At 43.1% G+C, this 21,540-nt stretch overlaps 1 pseudogene; it reads right to left on the bottom strand.

Annotated features, from left to right (window-relative positions):
- Positions 1-1,172: 1,172 nt before the first annotated feature.
- Positions 1,173-9,475, bottom strand: LOC129064571 (small ubiquitin-related modifier 2-A-like; annotated as a pseudogene).
- Between the last annotated feature and the right edge of the window lie 12,065 nt (positions 9,476-21,540).

Below are 21,540 nucleotides of genomic sequence, written 5' to 3' on the forward strand. Positions count from 1 at the left end.
GGATTGTGCAGTCTGTCTTGTTCCCCTGCTGTTCCTCCCGGTTTATCTGAACACAAATGTAAGACTGCCTGGTCCTCCAGTCGCTGCCTTGCTGCGCATCCTCTCTGCCCCGGCTGCCCGTCGCTGCCCCTCCTACTGGTCTGGATGAATGTTTCTTGTTTAGCTCCTTGGTTGTCGGACTTCCATACAGTTCAATTTTCTGGCAGTCCTTATTATTTTTTGTTTTCAAATTTGTTGTTGTCCTTCTTTTGGTTGTGCGAGGAGGCAAAGTGTACCTACCTACACTCTCATCTTGGCTGGAAGTCTCCTTTCATACTTTGGAAGGAAAACATTAAATGTAGCTCGTTCTTAGGGAGTTGAGAGTTATGCTCTCCATCTCCTCAAGGGCAAAGTATTTACATAAATGAATTAGAATTGTTCCACACTAGAAATGTGTCTGTTGTATGAGAACTTTCAAGATCCTGAAATTGACAGGCTTTATTTTTTTTCCATTTTAACCAAAAAGTTTATTTAAACAACAAGATGCTGGACATAAAGAGAAAACTGTCTAGGATTCATTTCTTTTAGAGTAATTTATCCCTATTTGAAGTCAGATTGCCCTACATGTAACAGCTATGTACGAAAATTTTATAAAATTGTCCTTGGTTTTACAATGATAAATAAAAAACATTAAAACTCTCCAATTGAACAAAATATGCAAGAATTTTATGCTGTTCTTTTTTGGTTAGACAGTGAGAAGAAAATAACTTACTGGAATATAAAGATAAGAGCTGAATGAGTATGCCATTAATGGAGAACGGGGGTATTTTCACAGAACTAATATTTTCCCTGTCCCATCTTCATTTGATGTCAATCAAAACATATGATTGGTTATTTTCTAGCTTTCAAAGGAAATCAAACTTTTGTGTGAATAAATAAACTGATTAAAAATGTGAGAAATAAACAAAAAACATACCGTTGGCCCTTTATTATATTTAAAAACGCAAATACTTGCGCGTATACATCAGTTACTTTATGTACAATAAAGGAATGGGGAAGGGGAAAATGAAAGAATAGAGAAAAGTATACTGTAGTAGTCAGGATGTGGTGGAACAAAACTGTGGTTTTCTAATTGAGAATGTCTTCTTGGTCTGGAGGAACAGAGCTCTGGAGTGAAGTAGCAGGTTCTCTTTTTAGTAGCTACCTCCTGTCTGTTGCTGCTGGAACACATCAATTGTATTTTCATCCTCCATGTCCAACTGTGCAGGTATGTCTGTTTCATTGATTGGCTGCCCGTCAAATTGGAATCTGATCTGCCTCATTAACAAATCCTGTAGTTCGCAATGGCCTTTCATTTATTTACTATGTGGTGTCTGCCTCAATCTTAAACTGCACCACAGAACCATCCTGTCCCACCATCTTCAAATTAATATGATAGTCCAAGTCTCGACTCCCTTGGGTTTTTTGTCAGCTTTGGCAAGTGCCAGAGTCTCCTCAGCTGCCACCAAATGAGCACACAAGCAGGAACAGGAGTGGCAGAGGCCAACAGGTTTTAAATATGGGAAAGGAAAGATTGAGAGAAGTCAGGGATGACTACTCAGGTTGCTGTGGAACCTTTGTCAAAGCTCCTTCCTTTCTGGACCTCCTCTGTGAAAATATTGGAATCCAGATCTTAGACATACACCACGATTCTGATGAATGTTTTGGGAAGAGCATGGGGGTTTGGATGCTTCTTGTTCTCACCTGGGACTGCACTGTCAGAAGTGAGTGGAGGAGACCCTGGCCCAGAAAGGGGAACATCTTGCCTCAGAGCCAGAGCTGAGAGTACAAGATCCTGAGTCAAGGCATCCTGTGCATAGGGAAGAGACAACTATGTGCAATCTCTGGAGCCGGTCCCAATGAGCAGGTGGTGAAGTGAAAGGGAGGAGAAAGCAGGGGCAAAGGTCTGGAGTGGGCCAGGGAGAGGTCATCCTGGCAAGAGGATACCAGCCAGTGTGAGAGACAGATGGCTTCGGTACCCTTGCCTTGGTCTGCTCTGCCTCACAACATGACTCCCTGGCCCTTTCTAGAGGGCCTCAATTTTCCCATCTGCAAACTTAGGCTAATCATGCTTAGGAATCAGTCCAGGAGAAGCAACCTGCCTATATTCCCAAGATGGAATCCAGCCTTAAAGTAGACCTCTGAGGCCTGGCCGTCATCATGCTCTTCCCTGATTCCTGTCTGTTTTCCTATTCAAATCCCCAGCCCCTCATCCTGGCATTTGAGGCTCCCTTTCACCTACCCTGTCAGAGAGGGCCTCTGGCTTCAGGGGCACTGTTAGGAGCTAAATATGGGATTCTAATATATAATAGTTAGTTAGGGCGCTCATGTCCTGCCTGAGGCATGGGAGAAGAGGATGTTCTTTGCCTAGAGTGACATCTTGTTCCCTGTACCCTCATTCCTCAGAGTATGGTGTGGCTTAAGGTTCTGCCCAGTCTGGGCCTCCAAAAGGAATGGACTGTTCTTGAATGTCTTTAAGGTCACATCCAACTCCAAAATATAGTCTTTGCTGAAGACCAGAGGAGATGGGCCCCATTTTCTGGGACCCTGAACAGCAACCAGTAGAAAGACCAGGAGGAGAAGACAGGGTTGTAGACCCAATGTACCCGAGGGCCTGTTCCCATGCTGAAGCTAATTGCTTTTGTGTCTTTCACAGATCACCTCATTTGCCTGCAGCAAAGGGCCCTGCTCTTGGGGGTGAGGTTCCCAGGATCTCCTGGGGCCAGACCTTTAAAATGCCACCCACTTCTGTGAACCAAAGATTGGCAAAATTGAACCAAAACTGGATTCACAAATATCCCTCTTTCTTAGGTCACCAAAAGGTCCAGCACTGGCTCCTTCAGTTGGGGGTGTATAGGGTGGTTAGCGAGGAATCCTATTATTCATTCAGTAAACATTTATTGAGCACCTACTGTGAGCTTGATACTAAACTGGGTGATAAGGATATAACAAAGAAACATGACAGAGCAGGTCTTCACTCTCCTGGGGCCCAGACTTCAGGACAAATAACTTTTTAAAGTTTGATTATACTTTTTTAACTTTCTTTTTTAAAATATATTTTTTTTAAATTTTTCAATTATCTTTGACATACAATATTATATTAGTTTCAGGTGTATAACCCAGTGATTGGATATTACATAACTAAGTGATCACCCTGATAAATCTTGTACCCATCTGCCATCATACATAGTTATCACAATATTATTGACTCTATTCCCTACACTGTACTTTACACCCCTGTGACTATTCTGTAACAAGCAATTTGTCCTCCTTAGTTCCTTCATCTTTTCCACCCATTCCCCAAGCTCCCCTCCCATCTTTCAAAAACCCAGTCTTCCAACCCCCCTCCCCTCTGGTAACCACCAGTTCTCTCTCTGTGTAAGACAAGTATTCTTAACACTTTTTATGCTACAGACCTGTTTGATGATCTCGTGAAGTCCATAGACCTCTCCTCAGGAAACAATATCTTTTAAATACATAAAATAAAATACCTTTGGTTACAAAAGGAAGTGATTATATTGAAATATTTTTATTAAAATATGGAAAAAGTACATGTTATAGCAGTATATGTGTTCCTTGTTAATTCATTAAATCGTAAGATCCAATGCAGAGTCTAATGACTATCATGATTTTAAAATAGAGATGAGATTACATGATATTTCAAAGGATCTGCAATATCTATAATGTCATACGAAATATCCCTTTGATTTCTATTAGCGACAGTCACATGTACTACTATTGTGGTTAGTTACATTCTTTACTGAATAAATGCTAAATTTCAACTAGAGGAGAGTGAAAAATAAAGATGTAATTCTTTTTCCTATGCAAATTCATGGACCCCTCCAAAACCTGTCCTCAGACTAGGTTGGAGGTCTGTGAACACAAATTAAGAATCCCAGGCAATAAGAAAGTCCTTCCTTTCTCTCCTTTCTTAAACAGCCCTCGTTTGGAGGACAGAAGGCCTGGGTTTTATTCTGGGTCTTACTGCTGTGTAACCTCAAGCCAATCATTTTGCCTCTCTGGGCCATAGTTCCCTCAGTCTGAAACAATGAGAAATGCAAGCATTGGGCCAGGAGGCCTTAATTATTAATATTCTGGGCAATTAATTTATGTTCTCTCAGTTAATCCTCAAAACGATAGTGTCTGGCAAGTTTTTTTTTTTAAATTGTCTTCCCATTTCACAGATAGTTAAACTTAGGCTCTTAGTGAGGTTGTCACTTGACTAACGTCTTTGTAAGTAGTAGGGGCTGGTGGGTGACTGGCCACACCCCTATATAAACTCCTCATCCTCCATGGATAAAATTAGGAACTACACTCATTTTGAGCTCAAGAAACCTAGCTCAGAAGTCTTTGCAGGGAGGATAGAGCGATAGAATATTGGGGGCAGTCGCATCAGAGAAATGCAGATCAAAACCACCATGAGGTACCACCTCACACCGGTCAGAATGGCCATCATAAACAGATCCACAAACAACAGGTGCTGGCGAGGCTGTGGAGAAAAGGGAACTCTAGTCCACTGTTGGTGGGAATGCAGACTGGTGCAGCCACTATGGAAAGCAGTGTGGAATTTCCTCAGAAAGCTGAAAATGGAACTGCCTTTTGATCCAGTGATTCCCCTGCTGGGACTATACCCTGAGAACACCAAAACGCCAATACAAAAGAACCTATGCACCCCAATGTTCATAGCAGCACAATTTACAATAGCCAAGTCTTGGAAGCAACCTAAATGCCCATCAGTAGATGACTGGATCAAAAAATTATGGTACATATACACAATGGAATACTACGCAGCAGAAAGAAAAAAAGAAGTACTAAACTTTGCGACAGCATGGATGGAACTGGAGAGCATCATGCTAAGCGAAATAAGCCAGGGGGCGAAAGACAAATACCATATGATCTCACCTATAAGCGGAACCTAACCAACAATGCAAAGAAGCAAGGAAAATATGACCAGCAACACTGAAAGGAAAAGAAATCAACAGAGACAAGAGGGAAGGGGGGGCAGGGAAAGGGAAGGGAAGGGGAAAGTCAAGGAACATATAGCAAGGACTCATGGACAAAACCAAAGGGGAAGAGCTGAGGGAGGGAAGGTGGGAGGGGGCAAGGGAAAGAGGTGGGGGGAAGGCAGAGACAAATGTATTTAAAAAGTAAATAAATTAATTTAAAAAAAAGTGCAAATAGGTAGCTACGGAATAGCCATGAGGATGTAAAGCACAGTATAGCAAATGGAGTAACCAAAGAACTTACACACATGACCTATGGAAATGATTAATGGTGTGAGGGTTGCCTGACAGAGTGAGGGGTGCTGGATGGGGGGGGAAAGTGGGAAAAATTGGGAAAACTGTAGTAGAATAATCAATAAAATATAATTTTAAAAGAGAAAAAAAAAAAGAATATTGGGGGCAGTCGTGTCTCTTAGCAGGTCAGTGACTTATGCAAAGGGGCTTACAGAGTTAAGACATCAGAAAGCCAGGATCTCTGATCGCTCAGTGACTTGCACCAGGCCCCACTTTGGGCTTAGTGCCTGAGTGTTCCCAGCTAACCTCCTGTAGCCTAGTCGAACAGACCTGGCAACGGGAATGATGAAGTGTCTTTCCCTGGCAAATCCCATTAAAGGGTGGGCTTGGCTCGTCAGCCAATCGAAGACCCACGAAGAGGAGGAGTTTTCTCCCGCCTGGGTCCTGTCCTGCAAGTGAGGGGCCGGGGTAAGTAAAAATAGTGTTTCCGTCTTCAGCCAATCCCAGGGAATACAGGAGGGCACTCCTCCAATGGGAGTCCCCGGGGCTGTAGGTAGCAGTGGAGCTAGCAACCCAGCATACACTCCAGCCCGCGGAAGGGACCTCCTGGGTATTCTCGAGATCCAGCTCACGGTTCCTGGAATCTGCTCGTTTGTGGCGTGAACTGCTGGAGGTGTCCGGTGAGAGGCTGTAAAGACCGAGGTCGGAGGCGCTGGGAAAGAGGTCGGACGGGAGTGTGTGAGGTGTGGGGACTTGGCGAGCTTTTACTTGGGTGGCCTCTCAACCCTAGGTCTGCAGGTTGCGGAGGATCGTGCGAGTAGCAAAGGGAGGGCAAGCGCCCCTGCGGCCCCATACTGCGACCAGGTGAGTACCCTGAGGAGCCCACCGCCCACGCCCTCTGCCCCCAATCTCTTGGAAAACGGTTCTTCAGTTCACGCGATTAGCAGCATGCGTGTCTGTAAGTCTCCCCCCAATCCTCCGCCCCGCCTTTCCCTCTTGCAGTCTGTCTCTATCTCCATCTTTCTGCCTGTACCTTTCTGTTTCTCTCCCTCTCTGAGACATACTAGACAACCCAGACCTAGAAGGCTGGATCCTGATAAAACTAGCCATGAGACCTTGAGCCATCTCCTTCATCCATGTGGGCCTCAGTTTCTTCATCTGTCAAATAGAAGTCTAATAACCCCGACCTGAGACAATACATGTGCATCATTTTGCCCAGTGCTTGGCCCCTAGAAAATATTCAATAAATAACCAGAGTCGTGATTGAAAAGAATATTATCTCGACGTTTGGCTTTGTTTTCTCCCTGTCTGTCTCTGAATCAACCTCCATTGGTTCTTCTTTTTCAATCCTTCTGCCTTTCTCTGTTAGTGTTTTTTCTCTTTCTACCTGTCTCTTTTCCTTTCCTAAATAGGTGGAAGGTGCATTGTTTATAGCAATGAACTTGGCCTGAGAGCACCTATGAACTTAGCCCAGGGCTCTGGACTGTTCTTTTGGGTAAAAAATGGAGCCTGGACTTGGGCTGCTTCTGGCCTCATTGAGGAGAGACCCTCTTTGTTCCCCAGTCTACTGTGTTAAACAGGTAGAGAGACCCCCAGGGGGAGGAGCAACTTAGATGAAAAAGTGGATCAGGCCCTTTATCCTGTGTCACGTTAGTCACCACAAGTAGCCCAGGCGCCTTCTAGTTACATCCCCACACAGCCCTCTGTCTCCATCTTGAAATCCTTTGACCAGGCCTTCTGGAACTCACCTACAATCATCAGTAAAATCCCCTCCTTTCTCTCCCTGGCTTCTGAACAGTCTCTTAATTTTCCTACCATTCCTTAGTGGTTCTCATTCCTATTGGATACAACACTCCACTTTTACAATGCAGATTTTGAAATGCCCTCTTCATTTCTGAAATGAAGTGCATAGCTAATAGAATCTGTCTACACATGTAATTCCCCCAAACCAATATAATGTCCTAATTGTAATATAAAAGAGAAGTAAAGGAAGGATAATTTATAATAAAACAATATGTATTTTGATATGTAAAGGCTCAGATATAATTCCACTAGAAGACATAATGAAATGACCTTGCATATCATGATACTTGAACCTGGGAATGTTGACAGACACATTTGTGTTGATTGGTGACTCAGAAACCATAGGTAGGGTGATACAGTTTTCCTAGATGATGAACAATTCTTCATAAAGCTCTAAACATAAAGTGCATAAACATAAAGTGCAATCTCCCCTGAACTTGTGTAGTTGTTGAATTTCTGGAAAAGTCAGTATATATTAAAATCTATGATCTGGCCTTCATAACCTCTCTGACCTTATCTCCTACCATTCTCCCCAATTGCTCTCTGTGTGTCACCCGTCCTAGCCTCGTTTGCACTACTTGAATGTATTAGGCACACTTCCACTTCAGGGCTTTGTAATGAGCCCTGTACCTAGAATGCTTCTCTGGCACAAGGTTCATACCCTTCCTTCCTTCCTTCCTTCCTTCCTTCCTTCCTTCCTTCCTTCCTTCCTTCCTTCCTTCCTCCCTCCCTCCCTCCCTCCCTCCCTCCCTCCCTCCCTTCCTTCCTTCCTTCCTTCCTTCCTTCCTTCCTTCCTTCCTTCCTTCTCAGATGTCACTTTCTCAATAAGGCTTACCCTAACCATTCTTTTTAAAATTGCAGTTCTCTGCTAGCAATGCCCTTATCTATTTTTCTCATAGTGCTCCTCACCCTCTTACAGAATATAAAATTCATATTTTTATTATGTTTGTTACTTATTATCTGATTTCCCATTCAATTGTAAGCTCTAGAAGGGCAGACATTTATTTGTGTGTGTGTGTGTGTGTACACCCTGATGCATCCCTACCTAAAACAGTGCCTGGTATATAGTAGGCTATTTTAGTAAATGTTGAATGAACGAATAATGAACTTTTTTTTTTACCTACATGATTGTCTGGTGTGGCATTCTAAAGTTGTATGGAATGTGGTACAACTCTTTGCTGTGTGGACCTGTCTTGTGCAGCAAAGCATCCATGGTCCATGACCACTAAATGTCACCAGTGATCTCCAATTATTGTGACAATCAAAAGTGCCCCCATATACCCCACGATTGCCTACCTCCATACTGAAAACTACTGCTTGAATAGAAACCTGCCTTTCCCCTGAGCACTTTGCTCTCCCATTGGCCCCCTTATATACCTCTTACCAGGAGGCCAGGAGATGGAGGTAGTTGTCTTCACTCTAATTGCCCTTCCCAGATATTTTCTTTTCCTCTTTCTTAAACAACCTGCTTTTTAGAATTAAAAGTTTCATTTAAAAATAATTTTAGACTTTTAAAAAGTTGTAAAAATAATACAAAGAATTCTTATATATCCTTTGCTCAGATTTCCCAAATATTAAGCAATTCAATGATCAAAATTAAGAAATTAACATTGGTACAATATTATTAATGAAAGTACAGAATTTATTCAGATTTCATCAGTTTTTTTCCACTAATATCTTATTTCTCTTCTAGGATCGAATTCAGGATCCCACATTGCATTTAGTTGTCATTTAGGCTATTCCAATCTGGGACAGTCCTTTAGTCTTTTTTTGTCTTTATGACTGATATGTTTGAAGAGTCCTGGCCAGTTATTTTATAGAATTTTGGTTTGTCTGATGTTTCCTTGTGATTGTAGTAAAGCTGTGGGGTTTGGGCAAGAATGCCACAGAAGAGATGTGTCAGCAGTGCTTTGTATCAGGAGGCACATGATACCAGTCTGCGCCAATACTGGTTTTGTTCACTTTGGCTCTTTGTTTAAGGTGGTGACTGCCAGGTTTCTCCACTATAGCTACTCTTTTCCTTTATGATTAATAAATAATTTTTGGATCGATTAAGATTATATAAATATCAACTACCTTTTTAAAAAAATCTCAGATCATCAAACTATACCATCTCCCACCCATCTGTGTTATAGTCGGGCACAGACAAACACATACCTGCCCCTGTCATGCTTTATTCCTGGAAGAATTTAGCTACTAGCTTCCTGTCACTCTTTGTAACACTGCCCCCATCCTACTTCTTGGTGGTTTTAATATCCTCATAGGTAACCCTTCCAGTGTTTTTGTCTCTTATTTCCATGATCCACACTCCTACAATGCCCTTGCCATTCAACCTCACCTCAGCCATGCACTCCAATAGCCATACCCTTCTTACCAGTACCTGTGGTGGCATCACCTCCATCATCTGTTTCAGGCATCCTGCTATCCATCCAGTACCTATTATCCCTCTAGTTCATTCCCTCTAGCACCCCAACTCCAATAATCCTTCAACACCACTGGGATGGAACGTTTTCACTACCCTTTACTTCCTTCACTTTCCTGTGTCCTCCCTTTAATCAGCTCAGATTCCATGGTCCATCATTATAGTCATTCCCTTGCATACATCTGTATCGCAGGAGGTCGAGCCCAGGGATTTCAACTGCTTGTCTGGATAAGCCGAAAAAAACCACAAGGAGGACTGGATGAAGCAGACACAGCCTTTATTACATTACAGGGAGAACCGATGGCAGCAGATTGACAAAGTGGGACTGCACCTCCGTGAGTCCGAGACTTGTTTTAAGAGGTCCCAGAAAAAGGGGGCATGTGTCTCACTCTTGACTCTAAACTACATGACCTCAGTGTGCACATGCAAAGAGAAAAGGTCAAGAAGCAGTCACACAGGACAAGAAGCCACTCCCGGAAGGAAATAAAAAGAGAATTACAATCCATTTCCAAAACAATACACATTCCTGCTGGCCAGGGGACCTCTGGCCAGCCTTTCATTATGGGGTTTGGAAGAGCCATGTCCAGCACAACCCCACACTCCACCCCAACATTGCTCTCCTACCTCACATCCTTCACGTTACATTCCTCCGACAGGGGACCTGTGTGGTAAGCGTGTTGGCACATTGCATCTGTATGCCACAAATACAGTAAAGGCTACACCCCAAAATCAACAATGCAAGAGAAAACCCAAGGAGACTTAGGAGAAGGGAATGCAACCAAGAACCTAGAGAATTCCACCAAGTTATAAAGGGGTCAATGGCTAGGGAGGATAATATGATTAATTTCAGCTTTTAGGGCAGTTAAGGCTTGGGATGCATGTGAGAATTATCAAGGACATATGTGCAACACTCGATGTGCAGAGTGGCACAGATGCCCTCCATGGGCAGCACTGAGTAAGCCTAATGCCATTCTGTTCTGCAGCACAACTTTCCTCATTTGAGTTACCTCATCAGAAACCAGAGCTATAGCATGTCTGGTGTGGTTAAGAGCTATTGCAGTGTGATTTGCTAGGGCTTTAACAGCTTCATGGGTTAGAATAGTACTTGTGGGGGGGGCACAAAAATGGCTAGGGGGTAAAGCCACCAGTCAGAGCACTTACTCGATAACAGTGATTCGATAGCAAGCCTGAAATGAGTCACAATTTCAAGGGACACTTGGAAGAGTATTTAACACTCAACCTAGGATATATGGTTCTCCCCAAGTGCAATGCTCAGTCCAATTAAATGGGAGGTAAGGCCAACCATATTGGCCATGGGCCCACAGGGCTCCCCATGAGCCGGGCCGGGCCTGTGTCTCCCTAGAAGACCATCTCCAGTGGTCTGTAGCAGTCATTACCATTATCTTCTTGCATAGGGCTGCCAGCACCCACCCCATGAGCTGAACAGTGTCATTTACAGTAACATTCCTATGTTCAATACATATGGGCATAGGTTGTTGCACCTCTACCTATAATGCTGACAGCCAGCCCACACCGTCCCAAACTGCATACGAAAGCCATGGCTTGACGCAGTTGGCCTCTTCTCTCATGAGGGAAAACACCTTTTCATGCATCTTCTTGAAGAGGGGGTCAGGAGCTTTCCAGCCTTGCAGCCAGCCCCAGAGTGTTTGGGTCACAGGGTAGATCCATCATGGTAGACTGGCGAAGGCAGCAGTGGGAAATTCAGTGCAGACCCAACAATCAGAACAGTTGCTGATGGCTGCTAGCACACCGGCCCACCGTAGAAAGGAGTTTCCAGAGCACAGTCTGAGGGTGATAAGAGAGATATTTAACAGGAACTAATAAAGGGAGATCTTGGCAGTCTGGCAATACGCATGCCACAGTCTGGTCTTTGGTTAACATGGTTACACTGACCAGCGGATGATGCCCTGGCTGTTGGTACCATGCCCTATCTGGCCCTAGGTTAAGGGCCTCCTGCGCTCAAAGGGCCAAGGGAGGTGTGTGTACCTGCCAAACCAGAGGTTATATAAGTTCCCTTTGGAACTGAGGTTTGCTGTGGGTTGTAACAAACAAGGGTAAGGGGCCAAGAGGCCATTATCATGGGTGCCAGCTGCAACCCCATGACAAGTCCTTCCCCACAAGGAGCCACCAAAGACCAAAAGTGGCACTCTACCTGCACCTACCAGGACCAGGTAAGGGTGCATTTCCCTGGGGGTATGTCTTGGGGCGCTGCTAAGATCATGTTATTTTGTTGTCCCAGCCCAGGGCAAAGAAGAGGCTCCTGTGTACTTAACTGTAGGTGGATAGGTGCTGCCCAAGGTTTAGTGAGGAGGTAGGCGGGAGATGCTTGTCCTACCCTAGGCCATTCATTCAAAGTTCATAGGCAGGCAGACAGGCAGGTCATCCACCCCTGGAATGAACTAGACTCAGTCTTTAGGGCACCTTTCAAGAGGCCATTGTATCTTTCAGTGAGGCTGGCTCCAGTGGGGTTGTATGGTAGATGGAATTTCCAAACTATATTGAGGGTGTCTGCCCATTCTTGTACTTGATGTCCCCTGAAATGAGTGTCTTGGTCACTTTTGATGACATCTGGGCTCCCATAGACAGCACAGAGCTGCTTTAGGCCTTGGATGGTGGTTCATTGTGTGACCTGCTGGCATGGGTATGCTTGCAGCAAGCCAGTAGTCGTGCCCATGCATGTCAAGTCATAGTGTGAGCTTCCAGATAGTGGTAGGGAGCCAGTGTAGTCAATCTGCCAGTGGGTCAGCAGGGTGTCCTCCCCATTGCAGGCCACCTGTATTTTGGGGCAGTCAGTGAGGGTGCTTCTCTGCAGAGAAGGTGCATTGCTGGCAGGCCATGACTATGTTAGAGTAATGGAGAGGTGGGCCCCAAGCTTTCACTACTTTTTATGAAGTCTTCTGTCCCACATGGTGCATATTTTGGTGGAGCCCCTCAGCCATGTCTTCTGTTGGAGCTTCTTCCAACCAGTGGATGTGTGCTAAGTCAATGGCTTTGGCACTGCCCGGGCTGCAGAGAGGTTGGTGTCCATTGACATGGTAAAGAGTTATTATTTTTTTAGACTATGTTCACAAATTTTTAAAATAATTTTTGCCCCCCACAGGGGTTTTCGAGCCACTTGCCAATTATTTCACTGTCAATGGGGCGGCCACAGGGTCAGTCCTCTGTAACTGCCCAGCTGTTTGTGCAGATGGTCGCTGGCCCAGGTTTTTGGGTTATGACTATTCAGATAGTTTTTAACTCAGCCCATTGGCTACTTTGTACTGAGCCATCTTCCCTCTATATGCTGTCCATGCTGGGTTGGTAAGGTCACCGCCCTCCAGGTGGGTGGCTGGCCCCGACAGGAGCCATCGGTGTACCAGGTGTCCTCAGGCACAGGGGCTCGTTCCTTTTTAATAGTAGGCCCAGTCATGGGAAGAGGAGCAGGGACTTCCGTGCCCACATCTTGGTAAGAAACTGGGCCCAGGAGCTGCTGCAAGTTTTGGCTCAGAGGGCTCGTGGCTAGTTTGTTTTTCTGTTGGAGATATGCAGTCCACTCAGAGTGGCTGCCTGTGCTACTGAGCTCTTCAGTCAGTTTACAATGTCCTGTACCTGCCCAGTGATGGGATAGGTAGTATGTACTCTAACCTCAGCCAGTCTGGTAGTGGTTTCAGTAGTGAGGAGAGCCTGGTAAAGAGTATTCACTTGTTGTTCTATTGGGCTGTATCGAGCCTTCCACCTCTTCCAGAACTGGGACCAGAAGCCAATTGGCACCTTGGTGTGCCCTTGCCATTGCCAGAGACTTCAGGCATAGCCTTCAGGGGTGACGTGGACGTGTAAATCACATGGCTGAGATTGTTCTATGACCTCTTGTGCTTGTACAGTCTTCACCGCTTGTTTAGCAGCCTTAAAGGCCTGGTCATGCTTTTCTCCCCAATCCCAGGTGGCTCCTTTGTGGGTGAGGGGATAAATAGGGCACACTAGCTGAGCTAAATGTGGTATGAAAACCCACCAGTACCCCAATAACCCTAAAAATTCTTGTAATTGCTTCAGCTTCTGTGGGATGGGGAGAGCCTGAATTTATCTATCATGGCAACAGGCATCACCTTTTTCTGACCCGACCAAACCACACCCAAGAATTTGACAGACAATCCAGGTCCCTGGATTTGGTTGGAATTGACTGCCCATCCTTGACCTTGGAGGTGAGCCAACAGCTGAGGTGTGGCATGCTCTAACTCTGTAAGAGGATCAGAGGTCAGTGTGATATCATCAATGTAATGGTACAATTTCACAGAGGATGGTGCAGTCCATGCAGCTAAGTCTTCAGCCACAAGGCTGTGGCAAACAGTAGGGCTGTGCAGGTAACCTTGAGGCAGAACAGTAAATGTCCACCGGCAGCCTTCCCAGGTGAAGGCAAACTGGTCCTGGCTTTCAGGGTCAATATCGATAGAGAACAAGGCATTAGCTAAATCTAATACATAATGGTATGTGCCCAGCTCATGGCTGAGCTGGTCTAGGAGGCTAGCTATGTTAGGCACGGCTGCAAAGGGAGGTCCCAGACCTCTTATTTAATTCTCTATAATCTACAGCCATGTGCCAAGTTCCATCCTGCTTTCAGATGGGCCACACAGGTGAGTTGTAGGGACTGTGGGCCAGTTTGATGATGTTCACCTTAGCCCATTCTTCTATGGTTTCCCCAATCTTCTTATGGCCACCCAGAAGACGGTGTTGTTTGGTGGCCACTATTCTATGGGGAGTGGGAAGTGACACAGGGGGGTGTCTGTCATGCCCCCTCAAAATGGCCTTCACAACCCATATTTGGAGGTAAAACTCCCCCATGATGGTCTGTAGGCGCATGACAACTAGAATGTCGATTCCTAGGATATACTCAGGGATAGGGGAAGCATACACCTTATAGGGGCGTGGTGGTAAACGCCCTATTGCAAGAGTCAGTGTCACAGCCCACGCTCAGATAGACTGTCCTCTATAGCCATCAATGGCAGTTATGGGTGTCCTAAATCTCTCCAGGTTACCATAAATAAGAAAACATTCTGCACAAATATCAACTAAAGCCAACACTCTTTGTACATTCTTTGGGGACCAGTAAATAGCAAGTTCTACATGTGGCCTCTGGTCCCCACTGGGTCCCTATAAGCAGGTCCCTCGGCCACCCTCCTACGCAAAGACCCTCCCCATGGATCATCCTCGGGATGGGCCAGAGGCAACTCCACAAGTGGGACAGCCATGAAGTCAGCCAAGCAGGGCATCAGCTCTGGGGGCACTGGAGGGACTGTTTTAGTTGATGGTGTCCATTCCAGTGTTCAGACAGTAGATGTCATTATGGGCTGTAACTGTTGCTCAGGTTTCAGTTGCTGCCACAAACTTGAAAGAATGCAGTTAGGCTTTCTGTCTATTTTATTTTTATCTACCCCAGCCTTTATCAGATCATTCCATAGTTTGCAGGTTATTTTCACTGGATTTTTTTTGTTTATGTTTCATAGTTAAAATTTTTTTCCCTTTTTTGGAGTGGTCCTTTTTAAAAATTAGTTTTATTCCTTTTTTTTGTTTGCTTATCTCAGTAGCTTTACTTTCCATAGGTTGGCGTGTCTGTTTCACTTCTTGTACAAAATCACCCCCCTTGGTGGACAAAATAGTATTGGGGTGCCAAAGTAAGCCAGGGGTGCTGTTTGCACAACCTAGTCCCCCATTCCCAGAGTAACTCTTTCCATATTTGGCCCATTTAACTGTGGGTTATAGATGTTGTGTCGCATGCCTAGCTCCCGGATGAACTGCTGGAGTTCTAGCAGACTGGTCCAGCATGGGTGAGACGAGGGTAGGTCCCCCTCATTAGGCCATGCCGCCCTACAACCAGCCATTAGCCACATAAGGGGGGTAGTTGTATGACTCGCTTGGGCTTCAGCCATGTGAATTCTTTGTCTCAAAGAGGGATGGGTAGTGACAGAAGACATGTTTTAACTCATTCCCTGTAAGCAAAATGCCATCAGCCCCTATATCCCACAGCCAGAACAGTCACCCCGTGATGGTTTTGAACTCTTTCTGTTTGAACTTAGCAGCCAACTTTACTAGCTTAGTGGGGGTGTAGGGGCGCACTGTAGCGTACAAGGTCTGCTGGGGAGGTGGCACTGGAGTACTCTGCGGCGCCCGTGGCTGTTGGGTCTTAATCTCTGAGTCATAATCGGATGAGCCATAAGTTTTCCATTTTCTACTTTTATTGTCTTTCTATTCTCATTTATTGATTTTTCTGTCTGAGTCATTTTCACTTTCAGCCGTAGGGATCCCACTTGCAAGGATTCCAGTCAGACTGTGCCCTGATCATCCATATATGGGTGGGTGCTAGTCACCGTCCCCCTGCCCTGGCAAAGTGTCACTTTGGGTCCTGTAATTGCTCACTGGCCTGTTCTATTGGTCTCTCTAGGGCGTTCTTATTGTCCGCCATTAGGAGATGCATGTTCCTTTCTAGTTTCCCTTCCTTTTCTAAATGCACCACGTGCCTCTGCCTCCATCTGTCTCTCAGTTACCCTCCCTATTAACCAGCCCAGATTAACCAGCGACAGGTGGAGCTCTTTCTTTTTCCCTAGGGCACACTGCTCTCCCACAAGATGCAAGCCTTGTAGGAGGCCATTGGGAGTTTCAGGGGCATCCCCCCAATCCCACAGTGGTCCCTGTGGATTTAGAAGGTTTGCTACCTCATACCACATAGAATTTGCTGGCTAGCCCAGAATTCCTCCCGGCATCCCCCTACTTGGCATTACATCACCCATAGTCAACTGAACTTGGGGAGTTTTGGGGGTATCCGAATCTTGCTGACTACGCCAAGTGTAATGCAGGAGGTCGAGCCCAGGGATCTCGACTGCTCGTTTGGATAAGCCGAAAAAACCACCAGGAAGACTGGATGGAGCAGACACAGCCTTTATTACTCACATTAAAGGGAGTGCAGCTGGCAGAAGGTCTGTGACGCAGAACCGCACCTCCCTAAGTCCAAAACTTGTTTTAAGGGGTCTCAGACAAAGGGGGTACGTGTCTTGTGTGTGACTCTAAACTATATTACCTCAGTGTATACATGTAAAGGGAAAAGGTGAAGAAGCAGTCACATGGGACAAGAAGCCACTCCCAAAAGGAAATGAAAAGGGAATTACAATCCATTTCCAAAACAATACACACTCCTTCTGGCCAGGGGCTCTCCAGCCAGTCTCCCATTATGGGGTTTGAAAAAAACACATCCAGCACAACCCCACAACATCCTCATTTTCCTTGCCCCCTGTCATCTCAGCATACTTACAGGGCAAACCCCCAGCCATGGCTAAATTCAATTCCACCTGCTCCACTGTACTTCCCTAGGCCGTTCACTCTCCCACCCTCCTGGATGAGTATTTCATACCTTCCCTTTCCTCAAATCTCCAGCACCTCCTCTCCCACCCTATACTCAGGATGTCTACTTGACTGAAAAATGAAAACCATCAGAAGAAAACCTCCACAGATTCCCACCACCACATTCAACCACCAAACAGCATCCGTACTCACACACTTTGTCCTCTTTCCTGTTCTTATGGATAAAGTGTCCTTGCTGTCATCAAAATCTAGTCCCTCCATTTGGGCACTAGATCTTGTCCTCTCTTACCTACTTGAGGACACGGCTCCAGCAGTGTTCTCTTCCCTCTCCTATATCAATATGCCCCTCTCTACAAGATCATTCCCATTAGCACACAGACATTCTGTTATTGCTTCCATCTTTTTGTTACGGTTTTATTGACATATATATTATGTACCATAAAATTCACCCTTTGAAAGGGTTTTTAGTATATTTACAGAGTTGTGCAATCATCAATTTTGGAACATTTTTATCCCTGACAAAAGAAGGTACATACTTATTAGCAGTTACTCCCTGTGACTCCCTACCCCCAGCCCTAGGCAACCACTAATCTACTTTTGGTCTCTATTTATTGATTTGTGTACTCTAGACATTTCAGATAAATGGGATTATATAATATGTTAGTCATTATAAGTGGCTTCTTTCACTTAGCATAGTGGTTTTGAGGTTCACCCATGTTGTTGCATGTAGCACTCCCTTTTATTGCCAAATAATATTCCATTGTATGAGTATACCATGTTTTGTTTATCCATTTGCCAGTTGATGAACATTTCAGTTGTTTTCATGTTTGGCTATTATAAATAATGTTGCTCTGAACATTTCTGTACAAGTTTTTATATGGCTGTATCTATGTTTTCCTTTCTCTTGGGTAAATATCTAGGAGTAGGGTTGCTTGGTCATACAGTAACTCTATATTTAACTTTCTGAGGAACTACCAAACTATTTGAAAAAGCCATGAGCAATATGTGAAGGTTACAGTTTCTCCACAGCCTCACCAACACTTTTTATTGTTTGTCTTTTTAAAAAAAATCCTCACCTGAGGATATGTTTTATTGATTTTATACAGAGAGGACGGGGGGGGGAGAGAGAGAGAGAGAGAGAGAGAGAGAGAGAGAGAGAGAGAGAAAGAGAGAGAGAGAGAGAGAACATCGATCAGTTGCCTCCCGTAGGCACCCCGACCAGGGATTAAACCCTTAACCTAGGCATGTGCCCTGACTGGGAATCAAACCCCACAGCCTTTTGGTGTATGGGACAATGCTCCAACCAACTGAGCCACCCAGCCGGGGCTTATTGTTTTTGCTTTGTTTTTTTTTTTTTTTTAAATTATAGCCATCCTAATGAGTATGAAGTGGTATTTCATTGTGGTTTTTATTTTCATTTCCCTAATAAATAATGATGTTGAACATCTTTTTTTGTGTTTATTGGCTATTTGTACATCTTCTTTGGAGAAATGTCTATTCAAATCCTTAGCTCTTTTAAAAATTAGATTATTTGTCTCCTTATTGTTGAATTGTAAGAATTCTTTATGTATTTAAGATACAAGTCTCTTGTCAGATATAGGAAATGTAAATCTTTTCTTTCATTCTGTGAGTTGTCTTTCACTTTCTTGATGGAGTTGTTTGATGCAGAAAAGTTTTAAATTTTGAAGTCAAATTTATCTATTTTTCTTTTGTCACTTGAGTTTTTCATGTCAAATCCAAGAAACCATTCCATAACCCAAGGTCACAGAGATTTATTCGTATATTTTCTTCAAGGAATTGTATGGATTTGTATGGATTTTAGCTCTTACAGTTAGGTTGATGATCCATTCTGAGTTACTTTTTGTGTGTGGTGTGAGGTAGGGATCCAAATTTTATTCTTCTACATGAGAATATCTAGTTTTCCCAGCACCTTTTGTTGAAAAGAGTATTCTACCCCCCATTGAATTGTCTTGGCAATTTTGTGAAAAATCAATTGACCATAAATTATATATTTAAAAGTTACTGTAATTTATGTACTTGGAATTCTATTGGTCAGTATGTCTGTCACTATGCCAGACTACACTGTCTTGATTACTGTAGTTATGTAGTAAGTTTTGAAATCAGGAATTAGAAGTCTTCTACCTTTGTTCTTCTTTTTCAAGATTGTTTTGACTTTTCTAAGTTCCTTGCATTTCTATACGAATTTTAGGATCAGCTTGTCAGTTTCTGCAGAAAGTCAGCTAGAATTTTTATAGAGATTGTGTTGAATCTATATATCACTTGGAAGATATCACTGCTTAACAATATTAAGTCTTCCTATTCATGAACATAAGAAGTCTTTTCATTTAGATTTCTTTGATTTCTTTTGGAAGTGTTTTGTAGTTATCAATATGCAAGTTTTGCACTTCTTTTGTTAAATTTATTCCTAGGTATTTTATTCTTTTTTGCTGCTATTATAAATGGTATTGTTTCATTAATTTCACTTGCTGATTGTTCATTGCTAGTGTGTAGAAATACAACTGATTTTTGTTTATTGATATTCTATCCTGCCACATTGCTGACTTGTTTAGTAGTTCAAAATGTTTTTTAGTGGATTCCTTAGGATTTTCTATATACTAGATCATGTCATCTGTAGAGATAGTTTTACTTCTCCTTTCCAATCTGGATGCTTTTTTTCTTAACTAATTGTCCTGGCTACACTTTCTAGTACAGTGCTGACTGAAAGTAATGACAGCAGGTGTTCTTATCTTGTCCCTGATCTTAGGGTGAAAGTATCAAGTCTTTTTCAATTAAGTGTGATATTAGCTGTGGGTTTTACATAGATACCTTTTATCAAGTTGAGGGAGTTCCCTTCTACTCTTAGTTCTCTGAATGTTTTTGCCATGAATGGGTGTTGGATTTTGTCAAATGCCTTTTATGCATATATTACCATGGTGTATTATACTGATTAATTTTCAGATGATAAACTAGCCTTGCATTTATTAAATAAATCCTAATTGATCATGTTATATAATACTTTTCATATGCTGCTAGACTTGGTTTGCTAGTATTTTGCTGAGGATTTTTATATTTATATTAGTAAGGGATGTTGGTCTGTGGTTTTCTTGTAATATCTTTGTCTGGTTTGGTATTAATGTAATACTGGCTGCATAGAATGAATTGGGAAGTGTTTTCTCCTCTGTTTATTGGATGATTGTGAAGGATTGATATTTTCTTTGAGTATGTCATGTCATTTCTGTTCCTTTGTTCTTTAATTCCTCTCTTCTTTTGTGTTAAGTAAATATTTTCTACTTAAACTTTTTAATTTCCTTATTAACTATATATTTTTTATTGATTGATTTGAGAGAGAGACACATCAATTTGTTGTTCCACTTATTTGTGCATTCATTTGTTGCTTCCTATATGTGCCCTGACCAGAGATGAACCCACAACCTTGGCATATTGGGACAATGCTTTAACCAACAGCTTATCTGGCCAGGGCCTTAGTTATATATTTTTTCAGTTAACTTCTCAGTGCTTGCCCTGGGGATTACAATTAACATCTTAACTTGAATCAATCTACTTTGGATTAATTCTAACTTTCAATAGTATATTCAAAACTGCTCCAATATACCTCTGTTCCCTCTCCTCTTCTTTGTGGTATTATCATACAAATTACTTTATATGTTATAAGCCCATCGATACAGTTTTAATATTTTCATTTTATGCAGTTGTATTTTACAACAGATAGGAAAACAAAAACATTACAGAATTCTTTTTTTATAATACCTATGTAGTTACCTTCAAGTTACCATTTAGTGTCCTCTAATTTCAGCCTGAAGCTAGCAACAAATTTTTTCAGTTTTCATTCATCTTAACTTCTCTTTCATGTCTGAAGGACACATTAGCTATATATGGAATTCTCCCTTGACCATCTTTTTATTAAAAAAAGATTTTATTTATTTATTTCAGAGAAAGGAAGGGAGGGAGAAAGAGAGGGAGAGAAACATCAATGTGTAGTTGCCTCTCGCGCACCCCCTACTGGGGAGCTGGCCCACAATCCAGGCATGTGTCCTGACTGGGGATCCAACCTGGGACCCTTTGGTTCACAGGCTGGCACTCAATACACTGAGCCACACCAGTTGGGTGACCGTCTTTTTATTACAACATTTTGAAGATGTCACACTGTAGTCTGGCCTCTATGGTTTCTGATGAGAAATCAGCTGTTAATATTATTGAGGATCCCTTATATGCAATGCCATTTTTCTCTTGCTGCATTCAAGATTTTCCTTTCGTCTTTGATTTTCATCAGTTTCACTATGTATCTAGGTATGCATCTCTTTGAGTTTATTCTACTTGAGCTTCTTGAATGTATAGATTAATATTTTCATCCAATTTGTGATGTTTTGGCCCCTTTCTCTTTCTCTTGTCCTTCTGAGACTCCTGTTATGTGTATATTTATATGCTGATGGAGTCTCACAAGTCTGTGAGGCTCTGTTTCTTTACCTTCATTCTTTTTTCTACCTGCTTTTCATAATGATAATTTCTATTGACCTGTCATTGACTTTACCCTTCTCTTCTGCCAGCTCAAATCTGTTGTTGAGCCTCTCAAAGTGTATTTCTGATTTCAGTTATACTTTTCAACTCCAGATTTTCTGTTGGATACTTTTTATGATTTCTGTCCCTGTTGATATTCTCTATTTTGTGAATAGAGACATTGTTCTCATACTTTCC

Source organism: Pteronotus mesoamericanus, unplaced genomic scaffold (assembly GCF_021234165.1).
Source record: "Pteronotus mesoamericanus isolate MK-2021 breed Mesoamerican mustached bat unplaced genomic scaffold, CSHL_Meso_final contig_166, whole genome shotgun sequence".
Taxonomy (NCBI): Eukaryota; Metazoa; Chordata; class Mammalia; order Chiroptera; family Mormoopidae; genus Pteronotus; species Pteronotus mesoamericanus.